A 6,359-nucleotide genomic window follows, 5' to 3' on the forward strand; every position below is an offset into this window, starting at 1 on the left:
AGAGACATTTATTGAAAAAGATACAAGAAACATTGTACATAGGACCATGATGCCTCAGTTCCTTCAAAGCAGGCTCCTTGGGAACCCACACAGTTCTCCCAGTCATCATCAGCTGCCCTGTCATATTTCTCTGAATGTTATCAATGGTCTGAAATCTCTTCCCTTTCAAAGGTGAGTTTTAGTTTTGGGAAAAGCCAGAAGTCACAGGGCACCAAATCTGGGCTGTAAAGTGGCTGAATTACTTGGGTGATTTGATGTTTTGTCAAAAATCTCTGCTCAAGATGGGATGCATGAGTGGGCACGTTGTGATGAAGCTGCCAATCACCAGTTGCCCATAGCTGCGGCTTTCTCAATCATCCAAATAGTTTCCATGGAGGAATATTCAAGCATAATGCAAAAGCTGATGCAGATTCATTACTCTGCTCGCTCAACCATTTTGAATGTGATGTCCACACAGTACACATGCTCACTCAGCAGCATCTACCGCCCCACTGACTAGTACAGTGAAGTCATCATTGTTCATGCACGCACGTTCCATGGCTGCCAGTTTACATCGATGTTGCACAAACTGTTTTTGTTATATTAACAATGGCCCAACTTTTTCCGGACAGACCATGTATGTGTGTGTGTATAATTTTTGAGGGGATCTGTGAAATGTGAATAAAAAGAGCTTGTTCAGTAGTATAATTGGGAAGTTACTATTTTGTGCTTTCTTCGTGGTTCTTAAAAATTTTCGTTTCAGTTAGTCAAGTTTTATCTTCTGTTTTTGCAGAAGTAGAAAACAAATGTCTTTTTTTTTAAAAAAAAGAACTAAAGTTAGTGAGGAATTTACATTTCAAGCCTTTCCTCACATTTTTAAAAAGTAGAAAATTTCAATTTTTAAAATTTCCCTGTAATCACTAGGAATAGAGCAAAATTAATAGGTGATCATTTGAAACAATTATTCATCTTTAACATTGGGTGTATAGATAATGTGGTCCTAGTCTTAAGATTGCTCATTTGGAAGACACATTTGAAGACTTTGCACAGTATGTCTTCACTGTTGATTATCTCTATCAAAACTGGACAATTACAGCTGTTTCACACACTACCTACCAAATTAATTTCTAGATGTCATTAAATAAAAAGTTGTGATTCATTTATTTGTCCTTAAAATAACTCAATAATAAAACCTCAGTTTAACCTTTGCTAAGTAATTATTTCACTTAATAATCTATAGCATAAATGGACCTGTGCTTTTGCCTCAATGTTTTCATGTCCTCTGAGTTGAAAAATGAATTTTATCACCATGTTCTGTGGTGTCATGACTCTTAAGCTCTCCCAGCAAAACTTTATGGTTGTTTCCCTGATGAATCCAGAGTTCTTCAGCATTTCCAGCCATTACTGCTGCAGACTCTGGTTCCTTGATGATGCTTTTGCTAAAGTCTACTTACTGGTGATGGAAATGAGTCAAATGAGTTTAAACATAGGTTTTACTCTGATGCTTTATTTATTTAAGATACCACACTAAGTATTTGCTGAGTCTCACAGTTGCACCTGAGCCAATGCACGACAGCCCAAGTCCCAACAATGTGCTTTTCAGTTGTAATCTACAGTAATCTACTCACTTCATAGAACACTAATCTCAGTTTGTATAAGTGTGGAGTTTCCTGTTACGGAGGTTTTCTGTCACCCTGAGACAGCCTGAGGCTCTGACACAGAGGGACCCTACCAAAAAATGACACCATAATTTTCCTCCTCTTTTCCTATAGCTTATCAATAAGGAGAAGTTGAAGGCTGTGGGGAAGGTACACAGGCAGTTTGAAGATGGGACTTTTCTGACCTAAAGCACATCAGGAAGAGATGAATGCAAGGTGTCACGTAAAATGTTTATGAGGGCTAGTGAGTAGCTACAGAATTAATACACTTCACATAAATTTAATTTGAAGTTCAGTCAATAGAAAATTATATATACCATATATTATTAGTAAGTAAATTTCATTTATTCATTAAAATCTTACTCTGTCTCTATACTCACTGACTTGGTGATCTCATGCTGTCTCATTGCTTTTGTAGGTAGCTGTAGAAAACAAGTAGAAAATTTTTATGAGTTTATTTGCACCAAACTGACCACATATGCTAGGGAACAAGACCTCAAATGGTCCTGAGAAGTTTTGCAGCTTCTTTTATGCATTTGAAATTAAGGAGAGAATGTAAGGAAAATTACATGAGTTGGAAAAAAACAAGGCAGAGATTGGAGTACAGGATAGTTAGCAAGATTGTGTGCTTTCTTCAGGGTGGTTATTTCAAAGGTGTGTTAACCCAAGTGCAAAGACATAATGGATGGAGCTTGCTTAAGACAAAAATAAACTTTTTATTCCCTATGCTTTACTTTACATCCCCATGACAATACTATAATAATTATCAATGGTGCCAGGTGGGCACCTGAATTATTTGAGGGAACACTTTTTAACCTATATAAATCTCTATCCTCTGTGCTGTACACCTGAAACTAATACAAATGCAAACTGTAATCCAAAAATAAAATTATGCAAGCTGTAATAAAAAAAATAAATTAAGAAATAAAAATAAAGGCAAACTATGCACAAGTTCAAGAAACAAAGGGAAGGAACATCTTTTAGAGACTCAGGGAAGGGCTGTTGTAAACAAAGTCCATCGGAGGAAACTGAACATTTGAAGTACAGTGACTTTTCATTGGCTGAGTTCTGGCAGTATCCCATTGGCTGAGCTGTTGCTGGGCAAGAAGAAATCTTCCACCTGCTGAGGTGGTAATGTAGTATCACTTCCTGTGGGATTTGTAAGGTACTGTCTTCCTGCTGGGATCAGTAGTGCGAGTGACAGGTGCTTGAGAGTCCTGACTTCAAGCTTCCTGACTCATTTTAAATAAAGTTTCTTTTTATTAATTTTCACACTTTCTGTATTACTAGTTTTGGAGAAGACAATTCATTTTGGTTATGGAAATTTTACAAATTCTTATACCCCAAACCTATTTCTAAAGTCAGATTATTAGAACATGCTGTGTTTTCTTGGTTATCCCAAAGATTCTCAACCAGTTTGGGAACTGGTTTATTCCTATTCTTCTGAGAGTATATATAATTTCCTGATCACATTGGGATTTTTCCTAAACTCTTAAAATGAATTGTAGTGAGATTTGTTACTGCTGCTGCTTATTTTAAACTTCCCTTTGGTGACTGAAGAAAACTACATTGCAGTTTTTCTTTTTGCTTCTCTTTACAGTTTAAAGAATTATACTGCGTTCATTATTTTCATGCCCAGCACTAAGGTAATTTCTTCTTTCATGTGTTCTGTATCAGCCCGCTCTGACTCCTCTTCTCCCTTCGTCTTTCACAGACTCCTTTTACTTTGTCTCCCTTAACCTTTGCTTGTCTTAAAAAACAGGAACTACATGTGCCCTGTTTCCTCTTGTGTTTGGGGGAAAAAAGCTCTCTGCAATTGTCTAAAGCTCTTTAAAAAATAGAATCATCCAACTGAAGCAAAGGAAAAAAGAAGATAAACAGCCCTGGCTGGCGTAGCTCAGTGGATTGAGCGCGGGCTGGGAACCAAAGTGTCCCAGGTTCAATTCCCAGCCAGGGTACATTCCTGGGTTGCAGGCCATAACCCCCAGCAACCGCACATTGATGTTTCTCTCTCTCTCTATCTCCCTCCGTTCCCTCTCTAAAAATAAATAAATAAAATCTTAAAAAAAAAAAAAAAGAACGAAAATCTTTAAAAAAAAAAAAAAAAAGAAGATAAACCTTTTACTAAAAAGTTATATTCCTGGGGCATAATCTGCCCAGTTAGGAATTTATGATCAGAGCACTTCATAAGGTTACTTTCCATAGAATCCCCCCTTTTTTTGTTCACATATTAATCTCTATCCCAGGCTTCTCTAAACCCCCAATTTGTATATCCTACAGCCAGTATAACCTCACTACTTGGATGCCTAATAGGCATCTCAAACTTGCCTTGTTCAAAATCAAACTCCTGACACGCCCTATCATTCCATTTCTCAGAACAAAAGTGTTTGAGAACTCATTATTGCATATACCAGATGCAAGTCATCAGGAAGTCTTTTCACTTCTACCTTCAGAATGTATTCAGAATCAAAACACTTCTCATACCTTCACTGCTTCTATTGGTTCAAGACGCATTGTGTCTTCTCTGGGTTATTGCACTAGCCTTACCTGGTTAGTAAGGTAACCTGCTTTTGACCTTTTCGTCCTTCTGATAGTCTCAGTGCAGCATCACTGCTGCACTGAGCCTAGTGAGCCTGCAAAATGTAAATCAGATCATGTCACTCCTCTGCTCCAAAGGGTTCCCATCTGATTTCAATAATAAAAAGGCAAATAACCCAGTTATTTAAAAAAAGATGGATAAAGGATTTGTGTAGGTATCTTTCCAAAGACATAGAAGTGGACAATAAGTACATGAAAAGATGCTCAACATTATTAGACATCACAGAAATGCAAATCAAAATCACTATGAGATACCACTTCACATCCACTGGGATGGCTAAAACAGAAAAGACAGAATAACAGTGTTGACAGGGATATGAAAAATTGGAGTCCTCATAAATTGCTGGGGGGAATGTAAAATGCTCTAACCATTGCAGAAGAGTTTGATGATTCCTCAAAATGTCAAACATTGAGCTAACCAGAGGACCCACAAATTCCGTTCTCAAGCATATACTCAAGAGAGATGAAAACATACATCACCCAAAAACTTGTAAATGAATGTTCATAGCAGCATTATTCATAATAGCCACAAACTGACAACAGTCCAAATGTCTGTCAATTGATGAATGAATAATTCAGTCTATCCACACGATGGAATGTTTTCCAGCCATAAAAAGAGAAGCAGTGCTGATATGTGCTACTACACTCACGACCCTTGAAAACATCGTGTTAAGTGAAAGTAAAAGTCACAAAAGCCCACATATTGCATAATATCCTTTATCTGAAATGTCCACAATAAGCAACTCCATAGAAAAAGACTATAACATAGTTTCCAGAAGCTTAGGGAAAGAAGTGAGGAATGACTGCTAATGAGCAGAGTTTCTTTTTGGGATGAAGAAAGTGTTCTGAAATTAGTGGTGACAGTTGTACTGCTCTTTAAATATTCTAAAGGGCATTGGACCATACACTTAAAAAGGGTGAATTGTGTAGTATGTGAATTTAATTTTAAGATTTTATTTATTTATTTCTAGAGAGAGGGGAAGGGAGGGAGGAAGAGAGGAAGAGAAACATTGATTAGTTGCCTCCGGAATGCCGCCAAATGGGGACCTGGACTGCAACCCAGCTATGTGCTCTGACTGGGAATTGAACTGGTGACCTTTCGGTCCAGAGTCTGGCACTCCAACCACTGAGCCACACCAGCCAGGGCTTGAATTTTATCTCAATGAAAAAAAATACGAAAACCAAAAGTTAAAAAGTAGAAACAACCCAGATATCTAATTAACTGATGAGTGTGGTGTAAACTTAGGGGTGATAAAATTGCTCTACATTGATTGTGGTGCTGTTTGCCAAACTCTGTACTAAAAACCATTGAATTGTATGCTTTAAATGGGCAATTTTTTTGATATGTTGATTCATATCTCAATAAATCTGCAAAACACAATAAATGAATGAACTCTAAACTACAAAAGATATATATCAGTTATTCCAGGCTTTGTGGATAATATCTGCAGAAATCCAGCCAATACCAAAATGCTGAAGATTTTATGGGGGTTTTAATTTACTTGCCTTGTCATATTTATAGATTTTATAATATTTGTCTTATTTCTCAGATTTTTTTAAATTTGCAAATTTTAACTATATCTAAAAACAGTTTTTTCTTTTTTAGAAAGACCCTAAAATTATACAATGTAAGTGTCAGGCCTCCAAAATCTAAGACTGTCTATTAGGAGTCTTAGCCTAGCAGTGATCAACACAGATAAATGCACTAGCCACACAGAGTTCATATTCCAGCAGGAGAAAAAAACAGATAAAAAATAAAATAATATTGCGTGCCAACTGTAATTGAAAAATAAAGTGTAAAATAAAATACTGATAGGTGGCACGGGGTAAAACTATAGCAGGGAACGGGGATAAACAGGATGTGGGGCCTTGCAGCCATAGAAAGGGTAGCCCTGGGCGCCGCCCCGTGAAGGAGCCAATTGAGTTCAGACCCAGAAGAGATGAGAAAGAGAGCTGTGTGGTTTTCTGAGGTAAACGTCAATCTTGGTGAACATCTTTACTTAGTTATAAGGTGCTTTTCTAGAAGAGCAAAGGTGGGTTGAAGAATATACACACTTTTCATGGTGCCAAATCACTTCCTGCTCAGCAATTCTGAGAATGATCTTTCCCTACCAAAATATGTGT

The sequence above is a fragment of the Phyllostomus discolor genome, chromosome 5 (genome assembly GCF_004126475.2).
Source record: "Phyllostomus discolor isolate MPI-MPIP mPhyDis1 chromosome 5, mPhyDis1.pri.v3, whole genome shotgun sequence".
Classification (NCBI taxonomy): domain Eukaryota; kingdom Metazoa; phylum Chordata; class Mammalia; order Chiroptera; family Phyllostomidae; genus Phyllostomus; species Phyllostomus discolor.